The 20,321-nt window shown below is 42.2% G+C and overlaps 2 protein-coding genes across 3 annotated transcripts in view; both read left to right on the plus strand.

The window, feature by feature from the left end:
- The window catches only part of XRCC4 (X-ray repair cross complementing 4), a 389,471-nt gene that overhangs the window by 351,960 nt on the left and 17,190 nt on the right, over positions 1 to 20,321 (plus strand). The gene's annotated exons all lie outside the window — the stretch shown is intronic.
- VCAN (versican) overlaps positions 14,010 to 20,321 on the plus strand; it is a 114,105-nt gene continuing 107,793 nt past the window's right edge. For both annotated transcript variants that reach the window (XM_033852984.2, XM_033852985.2), the window contains exon 1: positions 14,010 to 14,044. The gene's annotated coding sequence lies outside the window, so the exon portion shown is untranslated. The remainder of the gene's footprint in view (positions 14,045 to 20,321) is intronic.

Consider the following 20,321-nt stretch of genomic DNA (forward strand, 5'->3'; position numbering starts at 1 on the left):
GAATTACTGAAATTTTCCTTGGTTTTCCTTGTATTACCTTTAATTTTTATCACTGAGCACACTAATAAGAAAACTAGAAAGACAGTATCTTCCATTTAGTCGCCTTTAACTATTAACACTGAGAAAAGAGGTTTATTTTGTCCAAACTATTTTTCAACTGTTGGACTTCAAATGTATGTGTATTACAAGGAAAAATCTCCCAGCAAAAGCTGCAACACAGATATAATACAATTCATTTGTAGGACAAACTTTTTGTGTGGTTGACAAACTTGATACAAATGAGAATGACCCAGTGTACTTGTTTATATTGGACATTCCTGAATTTCACTCACAGAAATTCCAATTTAGTGCGTTTGAAGAAGGGCTCAGGCACCTGCAATTTTACAAGCATCACAAGTAATTTTTTAATATACATTTTTGTTAATACCTTTTGAGATATAATTATGAAAATTAGAAAGAGGTGCCAGCTGTGGGAAGATAGAATCTTTGGTACAAGTCTCAGTGGTAGGCTTGTGTCAGATGTGGAAGACAGTTTGCCCCGTTCTCCTGTCCTGTGTAGCCCTGTGCTGGGTCAGTGGCTTAACTAACAGACCTTGGGAGCTATTTCAAGCCCTGCTTATTCGCTTGGCTGGACACTTGTATAGTGCACAGCTGTACGTGGTGGCCTGGCCACTTTATTGGGTGCTTTATTTTGTTATCTTATCAAATCTTTTTGTTAACACCTCTGTTGTATAGATATTGTTATCCCCATATGGCCAGTGAAAATACTCGGGCAGGTCAATTGGCTTCCTTAAGTTTACAAAACTTGTACGTAGTAGTAGAACTGAGATGTACACCCCCATCTGGTGACTTCGACTCTAATGGTCTTTCCATTATGCAACTTTCTTGTATTCTATGTGTCACTCAACTTTTAAGACCTTAAAGCTTAGTAAATTCCTCTATCTGAAACAGATCAGAAACTACTTGACATGTCGGGAACCTATTTACCTTGCCTGAGTCTGAACTGAGATCACTACTACCTTCCCGTTGCTTCCCTACATCAAACACCTGCCCTTTGAATTCAGGAGCTTGGCAGTGTTCCTCTTCCTGTACTGCTGAACCAGAGGAAGAGCTCTTCTACTTTCATGGAGTTGCCAAAATGCTGTGAATCAGAAGAAATTCTGGAATTTGGTATGGGATTACCTAATCTCTGGAATGCCTAGAAGGTTTTTATTCAAATGAGACATAAAGGTCTGGGATATGAAGCTCATGAACACACACAGGTACACAAGGGCACAGAAAGAAAACCAAGGGGCTATGGCAGAGGAGACTGGAGGAAAGGCTTTTATAATTCCTTTCTTTGCAGGCAAATCTTTTTTTCACCCATGAGATACATATGGCTGCATCTCTGGACAACCTGACAACTTGTTGTTCACCTCACTGATATCTCTCACACTGCTTTCCACCTATACTATGTTTCACTGTGTGTGTGTGTGTGTGTGTGTGTGTGTGTGTGTGTGTGTGTGTGTGTGTAGAGGGTTGTCTATTTTCTCTCTTCTCCTCAAGGGAGAAATAAAAAGGAGGCTACAAGAGAATAATTCACAGAAATTCAGGATGTCTGCAGGAAGTGGAACTCAGCATAGGAAGTGGATTTGTTGCTCATCCTTGTACCTACCTGAACAGGAGCAAAGATATTTGGAGAGAAGTGATTGGAAGGACAGAGGGCATGGGTAGCCTGTGTTCCCACTGTGTGGTCTGGGAAGAACCAGGGTTTGGAGTATTTTGATGGGCTAAGTAACAGAGCAGGAAGTAGCTGCACTAAGCTGCCTTGCTGGTGTCCCAAGGGTGGCCTGTCAGACTAGGGGACCACCACACCAGGGGATATGGGGCATATCAACTGAGATCAAATGGAGGAGGGTGAAAGAAGCACAGCTGCATCTCCTAGGGCAGGGAATTGCACAGGGGGATGTCCCTTAGAGACTTTTGGAAAGTATACATGTGTCCTCGGTGGCCAGAGTTGAGATACCTGGCACACCAAGGGCATCAGCTGTCAGTCACTGTTATCCAAGGAAGCTTTCATGATTCCAAAGAGGATTATAACAGCAGCCACTTAAGTAAGAGGGTCTTGTTCCTTTCCTTCACCCTCTCTTCTGCCATTTCATAACAAAGATGCTGAAGCCAGGAAAAGACCAAAAGCAGGGTCTCAGAGCAGCCTGCTGGGTCACATCCTCCCCTCCCCGATTCATGTCCCTCGAGCCACAGAAATAGAAGCTTTGGTAGAAAGAAAACCTTAATTCCTATATGAGGTTAGCATTTTAAACTCTGTAAAAACAGGCATATATTAATGAAAAGTGTACAGATTGTTATGAAATCTGCCCAAGATTCAAGAACTTTATTCTCAATGTGAAGGGGACATTTGATATAGTAGTTTGGGTAGTGACTGGAAAAATAAAACCCAATAACTTCCAGATTTTTATTTTTTCACCTCACTGAGTAGAGTCTGCCAAATAACCTGGTTTTAAGCAACCTAATTTTGTTCTCACCTCTGCTCTTTACTACTCTCCCACTGTTTTCCAAACATCATCTACTCATCTGTTCCCAAGTTAACACTGTCCTCCCTCAGGATATTCTATTTGTGATCAGTACCTTCTGTCTTCGTTAGGCATCTCTGAGTCATCTTAGGAAATAATTCCCAATTACAATCGAGTTTCTGGCTTATTGCTCAGGTGTGGGCATTCTTGATCTCTACTTCTCCACTTCCTCCGCTTCTAAGGACACAATTATCATTCCCACAGGAGGTATCCTTTCCTATTTTGTTTACAGTCTGACGTGCCAGTCTCTACTTATGAATAAGGTAAAATTGTTCTTTCAGATCTCAGAATACATTGTCTCAAAGATTTTAAGTCATGTGGCGCCTACTCATTGAGAGTATACATTGAGGAGGGCAGAATTAATGGTATTATTGTTTACAATTCCCTTACGAAAATGAAGCCACTGTTTCCACTTGGTTTGCTGGGGATTTGGATTCCTCAACTGCAAGAGGAAAAGGGGCTCTCTTGGCCCCTGGAACTGGGGCCCAGGTGGAGTCAGGGCTGCTGATGGCACATGGTGAGGACAGATGGCCCAAAAAAAGGGGAGCTGGGTAGATATGGGGAATCTTCCCTGCCTGCTACATTTTGGCCCCAACCTTCCTTATTTCTCAGGGCATAGAACACACTCAGCAGAGTGTTCATTCCACATCTATTCAACACATATATGCTGAGCACCTACTATGGGTCAGGCACTGGGCTAAGGAACTGTATGTACAGCGTGAACCTAACATATAAAGGCCCTGTTCTCACAGAACTTCCACCAGCGACTACACGTCTGAAGTAAGAGGACTTTGCAGAAAGTGAATTTATAGTCCTTCTAGACTGTAACTTCCATGAATTTAAGATTCATTTACGATTTCCAGGACAGCAATTTTTGGGCCTCATCTGGCTAGTTCTTCCTGGGGGTTGAGTTGTATGAGGGAGTCAACCTAGATCTGTGGGCGGGAGAGGAGGCACTGAGATTCAGGCTGGGGATCCTGTTAAGACAGCGCTGGGTGTGGGAAAGGTAGCAGTAGGGATGATGCTGGTGTGGGTGGAAAGTGGCCTAAGAAGGAGGAGCTTCTGGATGGATTCACACTCCTCCCTGATATCCTAAGACTGTCATCTCATCTTACCCCAACCCAGGTAGAAAACCTGTTGTCAGCCCTGCAGTCCTAGCCAGTGCAGGTGGTGATTAGAATACGGAGAATTACAGCAGCAGTAACTGGTACCCCACCTGTATCCACTTACTGTTATCATTTCTGTGCATGCTGGACCAACTTCTCATTGCAGACCCAGCATCATTTAACCTGAGAGCTTCCTCTGGCCACCAGAGCCCAGTCTGCCTGCACCCATGCAGAAGTGGCAGACTTACCCCCTTGGAAAAGCCCTCAACCAATGACAGGTGTATAAATATTCCAGCTCCCTCTCTCTTAGATGGGATACCACTGAGGTTCATGTTCTGCATGGTTTCTCAGCATCCCCTGGTGGGACAAAGCTCCAGTTGCCCGTAGTGACAATCTACTTGAAATGTACCCTTCATTAGCTTCCTTCCCTGCTCTGTCTCCTTCCCTACTTCTCTATAGACATTTCTTGGCCTTGCCTCCCAAATAAACTACTTGCATTCAAATCCTTGTTTCAGGGCTTGTCTCAACGAGAGCCCAAGCTAAGATAGACATTGTGTTTTTCCTGTTTCTAAAAAATGTCATTGAGGTTTTGATAGGGATCCCATTGAATCTATATATATCTTTGGGTAGTATGAACAATATTAACTTTTCTAACCATGAACACAAGCCATCTTTCCATTTATTCGTGGCTTCTTCAATTTCTTTCCTTAATGTCATTTAGTTTACAGTGCATAGAGCTTTCACATCCACAGTTAAATTTATTCTTAACTAAATATTTTATTGTTTTTGATGCTATTATTTTCTTTATTTCTTTTTCAGATAGTGGTTACTGTGTGGAAATGCAACTGATTTTTGTGCATTGATTTTGCATTCTACAACTTTACTAGTTTATTAATGCAACAGTTTTTTGATGAAGTCTTTAGAATTTTCTATAAACAAGATTGTATCATTAATAAACTGAAACAATTTTACCTCTTCTTTTCTGATTTGGATACATTTTTTTTTCTTTTTCTTTCCTAATTGTCATGGCTAGAACTTCTAGTACTATTTTGAATAGGAGTGGTGAGAGTGGGCAAACCACTCTCACTTTGTCTTGTTCCCAATCTTAGTGGGAAAGCTTTCAACCTTTCACTTTTGAGTATGATGTTAGCTCTTGGATTATCATATATGGCCTTTTATGTTGAGAGTAGGTTGGTTGTTGCCAGTGGATGAGAGGTGGGGGAAATGGGGGGAGATTGGTCAAAGGGTACAAACTTTCAGTTATAAGATGAGTAAGTACCAGGGATCTAATGTACAGCATGGTGACTATAGTTAACAACACTGTGCTGTATACTTGAAAGTTGCTGTTAGAGTAGAGTGTTAATATTCTCACCATAACAACAAAAAAAAGGTAATTATGTGAGTTAAAGGATGTGTTAACCAAGCTTATTGTGGTAAACCTTTCACAATATATGCATGTATCAAATCAGCACATTTTACACCTTAAACTTATACAATGTTGTGTGTTAATTATATCTCAATAAAACTAGGGGAAAAAAATAAATATTTTGTGAAATGGTATGGGAAGGAGGAGGTAGTCACAGGCAGCTACCAACAGAGAGAAAAAGAGATAAAAATTCCCCAAAGGAGTTGCAGAAATAGGGCACGGGAAGGGCCATTATACATTCACAACTGCAGTTTTGAGTGAAACTAAATTTGATACTATATTTAAAATAAAATTATTTCAACTTTCTGAGGACTAAGAAGAATAACAGTTTTTAGCACAATGTTCTTTTTTCTAGTTTTTTAATGTCTACATTTGATACTCATGTTCAACAACCAAGGGCCCTAGTGTCCTTGGAGTGAGCAATTTCCTTGAATTCTTTTCTTGTTAGAATGACATTTAATGCTTTCCTTCCACCTTTTAACTTGTTTTTTAAACATCTTTATTGGAGTATAATTGCTTTACAATGGTGTGTTATTTTCTGCTCTATAACAAAGTAAATCAGCTATACATAAACCTATATCCCCATATATCTCCTCCCTCTTGCATCTCCCTCCCACCCTCCCTATCGCACCCCTCTAGGTGGTCACAAAGCACCAAGCTGATGTCCCTGTGCTATGCAGCTGCTTCCCACTAGCTATCTATTTCACATTTGGTAGTGTATATATGTCCATGCCACTCACTCACTTCGTCCCAGCATACCCGTCCCCCCACCCCACTGTGTCCTCAAGTCCATTCTCTCCATCTGCATTTTTATTCTTGTCCTGCCCCTAGGTTCTCCAGAACCTCTTTTTTTTTTTTGGATTCCATATATATGAATTAGCATATGGTGTTTGTTTTTCTCTTTCTGACTTACTTCATTCTGTATGAAGGTCCATCCACTTCACTACAAATAACTCAATTTCATTTCTTTATATGGCTGAGTAATATTCCATTGTATATATGCGCCACATCTTCTTTATCCATTCATCTCTCGATGGACACGTAGATTGCTTCCATGTCCAGGCTATTGTAAATAGAGCTGCAATGAACATTACATGAATCTTCTTGAATTATAGTTTTCTCACTGTATATGCCCAGTAGTCGGATTGCTGGGTCGTATGGTAGTTCTATTTTTAGTTTTTTAAGGAACCTCCATACTGTTCTCCATAGTGGCTGTATCAATTTACATTTCCACCAACAGTGCAAGAGGGTTGCCTTTTCTTCACACCTCTCCAGCATTTATTGTTTGTAGATTTTTGGATTATGGCCATTCTGACTGGTGTGAGGTGATACCTCATTGTAGTTTTGATTTGCATTTCTCTAATGGTTAGTGATGTTGAGCATCCTTTCATGTGTTTGTTGGCAATCTGTGTATCTTCTTTGGAGAAATGTCTATTTAGGTCTTCTGCACATTTTTGGATTGGGTTGTTTGGGTTTTTTTTGATATTGAGCTTCATGAGCTGCTTGTATATTTTGGAGATTAATCCTTTTCAGTTGCTTCATTTACAAGTATTTTCTCCCATTCTGAGGGTTGTCTTTTTGTCTTGTTTATGGTTTCCTTTGCTGTGCAAAAGCTTTTAAGTTTCATTAGGTCCCACTTGTTTATTTTTGTTTTTATTTCCATTTCTCTAGGAGGTGGGTCAAAAGAATCTTGCTGTGATTTATGTCATAGAGTGTTCTGCCTATGTTTTCCTCTAAGAGTTTGATAGTGTCTGGCCTTACATTTAGGTCTTTAATCCATTTTGAGTTTATTTTTCTGTATGGTGTTAGGGAGTGTTCTAATTTCATTCTTTTACATGTAGCTGTCCAGTTTTCCCAGCACCATTTATTGAAGAGGCTGTCTTTTCTCCACTGTATATTCTTGCCTCCTTTATCAAAAATAAGGTGACCATAGGTGTGTGGGTTTATCTCTGGGCTTTGTATCCTGTTCCATTGATCTATATTTCTGTTTTTGTGCCAGTACCATATTGTCTTGATTACTGTAGCTTTGTAGTATAGTCTGAAGTCCAGGAGCCTGATTCCTCCAGCTCCATTTTTCTTTCTCAAGATTGCTTTGGCTATTTGGTGCCTTTTGTGTTTCCATACAAATTGTGCAATTTTCTGTTCTAGTTCTGTGAAACATGCCATTGGTAGTTTGATTGGGATTGCATTGAATCTGTAGATTGCTTTGGGTAGTATAGTCATTTTCACAATGTTGATTCTTCCAATCCAAGAACATGGTATATCTCTCCATCTGTTTGTATCATCTTTAATTTCTTTCATCAGTGTCTTATAGTTTTCTGCATACAGGTCTCTTGTCTCCTTAGGTAGGTTTATTCCTAGGTACTTTATTCTTTTTGTTGTGGTGGTAAATGGGAGCGTTTTCTTAATTTCACTTTCAGATTTTTCATCATTCGTGTATAGGAATGCAAGAGATTTCTGTGCACTAATTTTGTATCCTGCTACTTTACCAAATTCATTGATTAGCTCTAGTAGTTTTCTGGTAGAGTCTTTAGGATTCTCTATGTATAGTATAATGTCATCTGCAAAGAGTGACAGCTTTACTTCTTCTTTTCTGATTTGGAGTCCTTTTATTTCTTTTTCTCCTCTGATTGCTGCGGCTAAAACTTCCAAAACTGTGTTGAATAATAGTGGTGAGAGTGGACAATCTTGTCTTGTTCCTGTTCTTAGAGGAAATGGTTTCAGTTTTTCACCATTGAGAACGATGTTAGCTGTGGGTTTGTCATATATGGCCTTTGTTATGTTGAGGTAAGTTCCCTCTATGCCTACTTTCTGGAGGGTTTTTATCATAAATTGGTGTTGAATTTTGTCAATAGCTTTTTCTGCATCTGTTGAGATGGTCATATGGTTTTCCTCCTTCAGTTTGTTAATATGGTTTATCACATTGATTGATTTGCGATTATTGAAGAATCCTTGTATTCCTGGGATAAACCCCACTTGATCATCCACTTTTTAACTTTGGTTTGATTTATCAACTCTGGAAGACTTTCAGAAACTTAAAATGAATTCTGAGTACATATCATCGAGCCAACTGTTTTTATAATGGAAAAGTAAGAAACACAGTTTCTTCATCTATAACTAGATTAATGCCCAGGATTCAATGTCAGTAGAATGTGTGTGTGAAGAGATTTTCTAGTAAAGGAAATAGATTTGTTGGGCTACGATTCTTCCCTAATCTATTTGTAGTCAGTGGCGTGTTTTTTTTTGTTTTTGATTTTGGTTTTTTTTGCGGTACGCGGGCCTCTCACTGTTGTGGCCTCTCCCGTTGCGGAGCACAGGATCTGGACACACAGGCTCAGTGGCCACGGCTCACGGGCCCAGCCGCTCCACGGCATGTGGGATCTTCCCGAACCGGGGCCCGAACCCGTGTCCCCTGCATCGACAGGCGGACTCTCAACCACTGCGTCACCAGCGAAGCCCCCAGTGGCATATTTTTAAATGATGGCTGAGTGAACCAGCAAAGGACACACACACACAAATACTTTTTTCCCCCTCTAAGTTCATTTGTCATTATGTAGGTCATAAGCTTGACTACTCTAATAAATTAATTTTTTTCTATAGAAATTATAAGCTTCTTTAGGATGGGAAGCAATTCTTACCTTCTGAATTATTCCTGAATACCTAAGGTCTAAAACAGTGCACATAGAAGGTGCTCAGTAAATGTTTGTGGACTTGAGCAAAGAAAATAGAAGCGAAATTGAGAGCAGTCTGTTTGTGACAGGTATTTGCTGAGTCTATAGATGTTCTTCTCTTCTTTTTTTCTTGATGAGTTATAGCAAATACTTAATCTCGTTTGTATCACAGGGTTAAAATGTGATCACTCATATTTTGTGACAAGAGCCTAAAGTCCCTGACATTCATCTCGTCCTTCAATTCTTTTTACTGATAGAATAAAAATAACTGCTGTTACTTCTACTCCCTGTTCTGATACCTGTACTAGAGTCCTCCAAACATTCTTCTCACTCTGCAGAACGTCCTTTGTTTTCTGTCTTAGTTCCACCTTTGCTCACAGGAGACAGTAATGATGCTATGTTGGCTTTTTGCCCCAGCCATGGTGCTTTCATTAAGTTTCTTGTCCTCTGGGTCCCATTGTCCTCTAATTAAATACATGGAGCCTGGTACTCACTGAAAATACACAGCAACTGCTAAAGTTTTGCCTCTTAAGAAAACCTCTGCGTTGCTCTCTGCCCTGCCGCATAGATTCTAAGATCTCTACCGCTTCCTTGTGTTCAGAAACAAGATTCTTCGGTTTGCCTTGGTTCAGTCAGACAGATGCTTTATAAAAATAAATTTAAAAAAAAAAAACACCTTATACTTGTCAGTCTGTGGGGAGGAAAAGAAAAGAGATTGAGAAAGTGACTAAGGTTGCTATCTTTGACTCAATTTAGTTGGACTGCTTTATTTATGCCTTGATCTTTCCCTTTACAAAAACGATGGCATTTTTGATACTCTCCTCCAGGCAGCCTCCCCAGGGCAAGTGCAGATGTGCTGAGCCATTTGGCTGCAGCGTGGACCTACTCAGAGAGCCTCCCTTCTCCCCAATGAAGTCATCTCCTCTCAGCAGCCCAGCCTTTCCCATCACTCCATGTTGGAACTTGGCTTTGGCTTGCATAGTTCTGTCATGATGTAGATGGTCTTCCAGTTAAGTTCTGGAGAAATCTACCCAACCATGAACAGGACATTTACAGCAAAAAAAAAAAAAAAAAAAAAAAGAACTCTTTTATTGAAAGAAACATTTTACTGTAACATTTTGATTTGGAGGTCGGGGAGCAAAGGCTTGGTATCTGATTTCTGGGGGAAAAAATCGCATTCTTCATGGCTTTCTAAGGATATTTGTCTGTATTTAATTTCTCTGAGTAATTTATATACTTCAGGCTAAAGTGTAATAAGCTTGTCACCATCACTTTGCCTTTTGTAGGCTTTCTTTTATTTTTTAAAGAAAGCAACAAAGACCTTATATTATTGAATAGTTCTGCATTTCCTAGAAACCAAAGAAGATTTGAAGTGTTGGGTAAAATGTCTTTCCCTAATCTGTAAATTTTTTTTTTTAAAGCAATCTTAAAGGGTTGACTTCCTTTTTCTAGGGTCTTTGGAATTCATTAAAGGTGCATTTTTAATCTTTCACATTCTTTCACCACCCAGAGAGGATATTTGCTTCATTGTGCCTAGGATCAGCCAGATCAGGGACTTGAAATGTGAACTCTGTTTTCGGAGTGTGGATGGGACTGGAACCTTGTCATTCCTAGTGCAGCAACAGATAATACGATGTCTAAGAACACTTCACCTGATCAATAAAAAAGGAGAAGACTGAAATGTGATCCTAAAGGACCTCAGAAGGAGGTTTAGATAAAGATAATGAAATTCTCTGGAGACCCACCTGACATCTACACCTTTCTTCTCTAAGTCTTTGGCTGGCTGCCCTCTGACCTCAGCCAAGTTCCTAAAGACAAGATCAAGGCAATGAAGCAAGGCACGTAGCTTCTGGCTTCTGGTTTCTTGTAGACACCAGCGCTGGGAATGAAGAGCTTGTTTTATCTACACCTGGGACCATGGAGTTTACATACAGAACATCCCCAGTACAAGGACATGATTTAAAGGGGGATGCACAGAATGATATTTTAATTACTGTTTAATTCAGACAAGTGTATTGGGCAAATATAGTTTTAGTTATAAAAGCTGCAAATATATATTTTCTCATTCAAGAACTTTTGATGATTTTTCAGACATAGGAGAATAAGAAATAACTTTCTCTCATTCTCTTTTTCTTGATTAAAGAAAGAGAGAAAGGAAGGAAGGAAGGAAGGAAGGAAGGAAAAGGAGAAGAGAGGAAAGGAAAGGAAAGAAAGGGAAGGGAAGGAAAGAAAAAACAAAGAAAGAAAGATAAAGATGTCCTCAAGGAGAGTTACATAGAAATAATACAGCTGTAGACTCTATCCTGGATGTACCAGGTATGCTTTCCTTTTTGTTCTTTCTCTATCATACATAGCTAGAGGGCGAAATCTGCCTTAGAGAAAGAAAGCAGATATTCAGGGGTGTCATTTCATTCTGGTTATTTGACAGCTTGCAGAAGCATTTAATTTTCTAAATAATAATGTTACAAGCCAAGGTAAAGAAAAGGCATGCAGTTTAAAGCTTTTCAACTTTGTCCAAGTTCTGACTAGTTATGTCTGCCTGAGAAAGTGCCTTTGCCCCGTAGAACTACTCAATCGAGAGTTGTAATGTCTATGGGCACTACAAGGAACCAAAACGTTGGAGGGCTGGAGAAACACATTTGGCAAGATAAAGGAAAATATCTCAGTATATAAGGAGTAGCTGACCCATAATTTTAATCATGTTCCATTATGTACAGATGGTATTATTTGTAGTGAATGTTAACCATTAACATTTGCTTGAAAATGGATATTAATCTGCTATTAGTTTCTTGTTTCTTCTCTAGGTCTCCTTTGTAGAAAAGTTTTACTTAACTGTATTATGAAGGGAGAACAGGGTAATGGGGAGATAATAAGCTTTTCAGATTGGGAGATCTACCACTTAAAAAGTGGCTGTGGGCAGGACACTTAAATTCTTTGGAACTCAACTAGGTTCACTCAAATTTAAAAATGAGAATAATAATATATACCTTGAAGTGTTTCAGAGAAAGATCTAACCTAATGCCTGGGTATAAACTTCAATAAAGACTCTTTTATTTCATTTTTCTCCCTTTCTGAGTGAGCTCATCTCGGTCATAAAGATGCTATGAGGAGCACTGAAAAGACCACTGGACCAGGAGTCAAGAGTTGTGTGCTGGTAACAGCTTTGTTATTAATCGTGTAATTTTAGGAAAGTCACTTTCTGGGCCTTAGTTTGCTTATCTGTTAAACGTAAAGGTTGAACTCCAATTCTGTTCTATGACTCTGTTATTCTAAATATATTTTAATGGACTAGAATCTCAATGTTGGAAATGGTCGTATAATAACTGTACTAAGAATAAATAAATCATTTTGAAAACAAATAAGCTGATTTCCAAATCCTAGAATTAATAGTTACATCGTTCACTGTAGTGAGCTCATAGATAGGTAAATAGATAGATAGATAGACAGATAAATAAATAATGCACATTTTGAGGACTGAAGTTCTCCTAACAAATCTTCTACCTGTTTATTAATTAAAATCTATGATCATGCAGAACACATACAACTTTCAAAAGAAACATTACAACAAGAGTCTAGGCTGCTACAAGTTTTAAAGTATGAGCTTAAGCCAACCTACTCAAAGAAATTCAGAGTGAAAATGGACTTTCTCCTTTAATCATCACTCTGTGAGGTGTTGTGTTTGATATAATTTTATAAGTAGGGACTTCAGAGAGAAGAATTATCTCATTTTCCATATTTGGAATACTTCCATATTTGTGTAGAAAGAAAAGTTTGCTCTCCATTCCAGTATCCCCAGTGTTAAACTGATACGCACCTTGGATTTATTTTGTTTCCATTGTATAAACTCAATACTTGACTTCAAAGAAAAGTAAGATACAAAGTCCCTCTTTTCTAAGGGGCAGAAATCCTTTGTGTCAACTGGTTGACCCTTGCTCTGTCAGGTCCTATTGGAAGTCTTTTGTAACACAATGCAGGGGACTCTTCCATGTGTTGATGCTATTTACATAGTCGGGTGGACCTGGCTAGATATAAAAATCACATAAACTCATGAAAGATTATGGTCCCGTTTCCTGACCACAAGGATGGTGATTGATATATCCAAGGAACCTCTGTTACTCAGAAAAATTGCTAAATGTTCTACCATGAGGGGCACTTTGAAACACTGAGGGAAAGAAAGAAAGAAGAAAGCTGAATCTAGACTTCTGTAGGTTTGTGGCAGGGGAAGAGGATCTGTTTGAATCCGACAAGGGATTTGCTTCGGGGAATTTCCTGTCCGGCCCATTATTACCGGGGTCTTTGTAGATTGCGCAATGACGTTGGGTTCCCCATTGGGCAGCTCCCGGGGAAAGCAATGGGGAATTCTTACGCTTTCCCTCTAGGTCTCAGAAGGATCTCGTTTTCTCAGTGTCTCTTTCAGGTTGGCAGAAGCCAGGAGCCTGACACTTCCCTCAGATGGGACAGGCAGGCTCGGTGGCCGCGTAAACACACTGTAACCAAGTTCTTTGCTGATTTTACAGAGTTTCATTTGCTCCCAAGAAGCACTGACGGTACTCAATTGTCTAGTGCTGGCCTGCCCCACAGGAGCCTGGGGGCTCCTTTCCCCTAACCCAGAACTAGCAGCACGGGGGGCGGGGAAGCAGGGGTGGGGAGGGGTGGGAAGGCAGTGGTTTCCTTGCGCACAGCGCGATGTTACTTAGTGAGTCGCTGAATGGGGAGCGCTGCTGTCCCCAAGCCGATTGGTACTTCTTGTCAGGAAGAAACGCCGAGAGGTGGGAGTGCCTGGGGAGGGAGGCAGGCGGTCCCTACCGCAAGCGCGGGGAGCTGCCTTTCCGCTCCTTTGCCTGCTTTCCAAGCCTGGGCTTTTAGGAGTGGCTGAAGCTGCGGAGCGCTCGAGGAGCCTGTGAATGAACCCTCCTCCTCTTCCTCCTCCTCCTCCTCGCTGAGTCTCCTCCTCGGTGCTGACGGTACTGTGATATAATGATGATGGGTGTCACAACCCGCATTTGAACTTGCAGGCGAGCTGCCCCGAGCCTTTCTGGGGAGGAACTCCAGGCGGGCGGGCGCAACAGCCGCGAACATTAGGTGCTGTGGACAGGCGCTGGGACCGGGCTCTGCGGTCAGCCCCGCATCCTCCCGCATCCTCCAGCACCATCCCGCACCCTTCCCCAGGCCACCGCGCTTCCTATGTGACCCGCCCCGGCAACGCCGAGCCCATTCGCGCAGCGCTGAGGTGAATTTTTCCCCTCAACTGCAGTAAAGCCGCCTTTCAAGGTAATCACGTTTCTTTTGTTCCCCCTTAAAAAAAAAAAAGAAAAAGAAAAACTTATAGGAAAAAAAATCGAGTTTAGAAAAAAAGAAGTACGTTGTAATTGGTAGAAGGCTTTAATTAAAGCTAAGAGAACTAGCTCTGAGAAATTAAGAAAATATGTGCACTGTAAAAAATGCAGGTAACTTTCAGAAGGATGTTTGGAGAGAAGAATACAGGGGAACCTTGGTGCTGAAAAAGATCCAGACAAAAGAAGCCCGGGGTGGGGTGGGAGTAGAAGGACAAATGGAATTGGGGGAAGGGAGGGAAGGGAATGCAGAGAACCCCTAGAAACGTCGTGGGGTCTTGAGCTGGAGAGGAGGGACCCGTGGCACCTTGATCCTTTTTTCTTCTTTCTTTTTTTTTTTTTTAACCTGCTCGAGGCAAAAGTTTGAATGGGGACCACCGAGACTTGCTCACATACAAGTCCCCGAAGCCGCCTTGGTGCAGGCCACCTGGCTCCCGGCCCCTGATGTGTGGTCAGTGCCCGGCGTTCCTGGAAAGCTGTTCCCAAGCAGCTTCTGACAGGGCGATCCGGGACCTGCGCGGACGTGACCCCCTCAGCCCGCGGGCGGTCTGGGAGGAGGTCCGGTCGGGGAGGTGCAGGGTCCCCGGTCCGCGTCTCTTCGGCGACGCGGGGGCTGTCAAGGCTCTCTCCGGTGCCCCTGGGTTCTTTTGTCCTACGCGCGGTGCGCCGGAGCCGGCCGGGAGGGAGCAGGGGATGGGGGTGGGGTGTTTGGAGCGACGCGGAGGTCTGCGAGGCGCCAGGGCGGGAAAAGCTTGCCCCGAACCAGTAGGGATGTGCAAGAATTTTATCTCACCCTGAGGAGCGAAGTGGAGGCTTTTGCTCTGGTCTCAACGAGCAAACCAGCGCTCAGATCGCTCTTCAGACAAAGGTGGCGCGGGGACCCGAATCTGGGGCCTCTAGGACCAGCCCTCTCGCCCGGACTACTGCAGTCCTCCTTTTCCTTCCATTTCCCCACCCCCTCCCAGCCCGCGGCCCTAGTTGAGCAACTTTACTGGCGGGTCTTGCGGCGGCGGAGAGCGAGTGGCGGCAGCTCCGGGGGACGCCCTCGGCTGGAGCGCCCCACCTCCCTGCGGAGGCGTGGGCGCCACCGGTCTACATCCCTGGTGCGTGAGGGCTGGGGGGCATCAGGGTTGTCCAGGCTCACTGTCTGTGTCACTAGGCGTGGAGCAGTCAGTGGGTTAGGCAGCGGAGAGCGAGGTAGAAAACTAGTGTCATAGCTTAAACTATTTGCTCTCGGATCCAGCTGCGCCGTAGCAAGTCCTGCAAGTCCCCGGGAGATGCTACGGGAGGGAGGAGAAATCTACGCGGCGCCTGGAGAGCTGTCCCGCGGTGCGCACACCCACAGGCGGAAGGACAGTCTCGCTATCTGTGCCCGTTTCTCATCTTTGTCTCTCCCTCTCTGTCTCCATCTTCTCTGCCTCTCTTCCCCTCTTCCAGCCTCTGCTTGGTCTCTTTCGCTCCTGCGTCCCCTCCCCCCACGGCTGACAAATGAATGGCTAGTGTGAAATCCCTGCCTCCTCTGTCCGCGGAGGCTGGCAAGGAGGGAGGAGCGAGGGAGGCGGTGCGCTCCTTCGGATCTACCCCCACTTGCTGTGCTTCGAGCTTGCAGAACCCAGATGTCTAGGAATAGGGAGTTTCTTGGTGGGTGTGGGCGCCCCCTGATGGAGAAATGCAGCACATGTGGAGGACAACGAGCCCCCCCGCCACCCCAAACCAAATGAGCCGCTTTCACAGCCATGTATTCAAGGATGGAGCACCCTAGCTTCCCCTTTAGTTGTTAGTGTTCTACTTCGGAATCTGCGACGTAAATCTAGGGATTTGGAGGGCCCAGGAAAAAGACTTGTCTTTAAGGGCCGAAGCGCCTTCTCCCGAGTCAGCTGGGACATGCGCGGCACTCTGGGCCAAGCCTGCAGTTTGGTGGACTAACGCACGTGGCCAAGGGAGGATCCAGGTTTCGGGGGGCTTGGCGCTCAATCTTGGACGTCACTTTAAGAAAGATCATACAGAATGCCTTACTTTTGGAAATTTTATTAAGGCCCACGACCACTCAAACCCAAAGCTAGGGTCCCGCCCCAGACCATTGCCTAAGAAGGGACCCTAATCCAACATTTAAATTTCCTCAATTCCACAACACTCGCCGAACGTGGAAATTTGGGAGGAGGGCGCCGCGAGGAAAAAGGAGAAAAGGGAAGGAAAGGGACGGTGGAGAGAAAGGGAAGAAGAAAGGAACAGAGACGGGGCACATGCACGCAAACAGCCGGGAGCGGACCGGCCGGGTTCCTTTCAAGGTTTTGGACTAAATTTCGCGTCTCCTTTTAAGCCATTGTTTAAATCCCCAAAGCGATAACAAACCCTACTGAAGCGGCGTGCTGGGAGGGAAGGCGGAGGAACTAGCCCCTTAGAGAGGCTGGGGCGGGGGGCATCTCTTCACGCCTCAGCCCGCGCGAAGAGAAGAACCGCACCAGGCGCTTCCCGCAGCGCCGGGGCTCATCAGCCGCCGCCACGTGGGCTGGGGCTTCAGCTCCCGGCCCGAGACGGGTGTGACTTCTTGGGCTCGGAGACAGCTGCACTACGGGACCGGCAGTCGCTCAGCGCAGAGGCTGGCGGGGCGCCGCCTGGGTCCCCGCCCAGAGGCCAGTGGGGGCGTGGCTTTAGTCCTTCCGCGGGACAGGGGCGGGGCGGGGAGAGCGGAGCGGCGGCGCACCCAGCGCTTAGGCTCCGAGAGGCTGCTGGAGCCGACCAGACTTCTATCCTGACGGCGCTAAACACTTATTAAATAAAAAACCATTTGAATTTTTTTTTGCCTTGCTTCTTGGGCGTGGTAGGAGGAGTTTTCCCCTTGCGACAGAAAAGAAGTAAAGATTTACTCCAAGCAAACATTTTTGGCAGAAATATGAGACGAGTTTATCCTGTGATCCATATATTGACTTTAAAGATCACTTTTAGTCAATTGCAGGATAATCACCTTCCATACGTCCTAAAGAGTTCGTCTAGCGTGGCAAACAATTGCCATTGAAAGGACTGATAGATTCCATGAGCGCAGACCTTAGGGGCTGTGAGTGTAAATCTTTGCATGAGGAGCTTTAGCTCGGGCCCGGCCCATAGTGGGAGCTCAGCTCATATTTATGAAATGACTGAGCTAGTGACTTGGGGGAATGCGGCCCAGAGTTGATGCCGCCACTTAGTGCTACATTTTAGACTCTCCTACTTCTTCGCTTTATCTTGGAAGAACAGAGTTTTAATGATCTATTCCATCTCCAATTCTGACATCTAATTGATCCCCTTTCCCTTCCTTTTTGACTCCTAAAAGCTGTGACCTAAATTCTTTTAAACACTGCTTGGCAATTGTGCCAATCCTACAGTGAAAATATTCCTCTAAAGACCTAAAATGGGATGTTTTGAGTCTAATATAAAAATAGGAAGGCGTCAATGGAAGCAACAACTAGTTTTCTGAGATAAAATCTGTGCCAGTTTGGGGAGTATGTAACCTGGGATGTGAGGGCATATCAAGCAGAAGGTCTCGGAGGCTGACTTCAGGTTCTGAGTTCTATGTGAAAAGAGGAAGATTTTACAATTGTATGTGCCTGTCCCAACTAAACTGCAAAGGGTTCCACGGATTCCAAAGTGGCTGAGCAATTACTTGCTCCAGCAGGAAGTCCACGGTCCTTCGTCTTGTGGGTGGTGGGAAGAGGGAGGAGAGTCAAGACATTTGCTAAAGATTTGTGTAAGAATTCAAAGTTTCGCTTTGTTTTCCTTAGTAGATAAAAATATATATATATAAAGTTAGCCCTAAATTGTATCTCCTGCTTTTAATTTCAAGTTTAAAAAGAATTTAAATTTAATTTTAACTTTAATTCAAATTTAAAGTTTGAAAAGAATCCCCCTAGATTTATATATGTTTACAAACATAGGTTTCTTCTTTTTCCCTGTGCCTACAAACTGGAAGGAAATACCTGTGCTATCCTAAGATACCTATATCTGCACCCTTGTAAATTGTTTGGAAAGGACCTAAAAAGTTAATTTAAGGCTGAATATGATTAATGTTAAAGATATAGTCATTGTTCTTTCTTTCCTCACATTATTACTCTTAAATACTTTGTGGTTAATGATTGGTCAGTAATTGAACATCAGAGCCTTTGAGAGCACAAAGATCAACCAGCACTGTCACCCAACAGCCATATAACTAAGCTCTTTTTGCCTAGTGGGATTCAAACATTTTTATTGACTTTATTCATGGACAAACATCACTAGATACTGTATTTAAAATGGGATATTGCCCTGTGACTGAACAGAACTTCTCCAGACCCATGGTTCTTTTGAGGAAGAGAATGAATGACTGTAGTAGGCTATTATTCCACCACCCACCTAGAGAAACAAGTTAGGACTCACAAATACTCATTGTTGGGGGTTACTGGCTCTGGTATGAGAAAACATGCTGATTGTTGCATAGGTCTGTACTTTACCAGAAAACACAAGGCCCGTACTCTCTCTGATTTGGAATCAGAACAAGGAGAAGTAGAGATAAATGTCTTGGCCAAGCTCCACTTCAGTTAGTGAACGTTTGCCAGTTTCCTCTGTTAGCCTAAATGTGGTTAATTACTTATATATACATTTATACATTTATATTATGTATATGTTCTCCAGGGTATTTGACTGCAGTGTTCTTATCACTGAATGTGCCAGGGGTGGTTCTATTTCAGTGGTCAGTGCAAAGCATCTTTATCTAATGTTGTTTGTTTGTTGTGTTTCCCTGAAATGCCTCTGGATAGATCTATCATCTTTAAAAGTGTGTAAATGCAGATCTACACTTAAGTTTACCTTTTTCTCTGTATACATCCTTCCTTTTTCTGTGTACATCCTATCTCATTCTTCTTAAGAATTTTAAGAGGTGTTTATGTCTATAAACATGAGATTACATAGTTTATGATAAACACATATATAATATATGTTGTAATGTTTTTATTATTAAATTACTGAGCTGGTATTACCTGTGGTGTAGTGGAAGGAGCACTAGAATCAGAAAGGGCTTAGAATCAGAAAGCTTGAGTTGCATTTCCTAGTTGAGAAAACCAGGTTAGACACAACTTTTAGACATTTGGTATCAAAAATCTATTAAATGGATATGCAGTTATAAACATCAAAAGGGTGAATACCTGTGAAAGGGCTTTGATAAATGAGAACTCCACAAATAAATGGTGTTAAGATATATCCCTGGGGCTCATATTGATCTAATTCTATGATCTTAATAATAACAGCATTACCCAAATCATGTATTTCCTACTAAACCTACAAAATGTGTTAGAGAGGGACATACTGTTTTAAGAATTGTCTAATTTCACACTTGTATGTGGAATCTAAAAAAAAAATACAAATGAACTTATTTACAAAACAGAAGTAGACTCACAGACATAGAAAACAAATTTAGAGCCACCAAAGGGGAAAAGGGGAAAGGGATAAATTAGGAATTTGAGATTAGCCGATACACACAACAATATATAACATAGATGAACAACAAGGACCTACTGTATAGCACAAGGAACTATATTCAATATCTTGTAATAACCTGTAATAGAAAAGAATCTGAAAGAAGAATATATATATATGTGTATATCTATTTCTATATATCTGAATCACTGCTGTGCACCTGAAACTGACACAATATTTTAAATCCACTATACTTCAATTTAAATAGAAAAAGAATTGTCTAGTTTAATTGAACAGAAGACAGAGTCCAGAAACAGGCTCAAACGAACATGGATATTCAGTGGAAATGAAGAATTATTCAATAAATGGATTGGGCACAATGGATTGGTTCACTCAAAATACAAGTCAATCGTTACCTCATCTCTTATCCCAAAATAAAGTTAAGATGGATCTAAAATGAAATGTAGGGAATGACATTTAAAAAAATAACTAGAGGAAATTATAAGATTTTTAAAATAATAAGCTAAGAGTAAGGAAACCCGTGCTAAGGAAAAGGTGAAACCCACGCTAAGGAAAATGTAAAAACCCAGAAGCCATACTAGAAAAGATTAATAAATCTGACCAATAACAATTAAATTATTTACACGGAAACAAATAACACATCTGGAAAATATTAGCAACATATGAGAGACAAAAAACTAACAACTCTTTTGATATGCCAGGACCTTTTACAAAAACTAAACCACAATCTATCAAAAAGAAAAAGTGGCAAATGTTTTATGCAGGCTGCT

This window comes from Tursiops truncatus, chromosome 3 (assembly GCF_011762595.2).
Source record: "Tursiops truncatus isolate mTurTru1 chromosome 3, mTurTru1.mat.Y, whole genome shotgun sequence".
NCBI lineage: Eukaryota > Metazoa > Chordata > Mammalia > Artiodactyla > Delphinidae > Tursiops > Tursiops truncatus.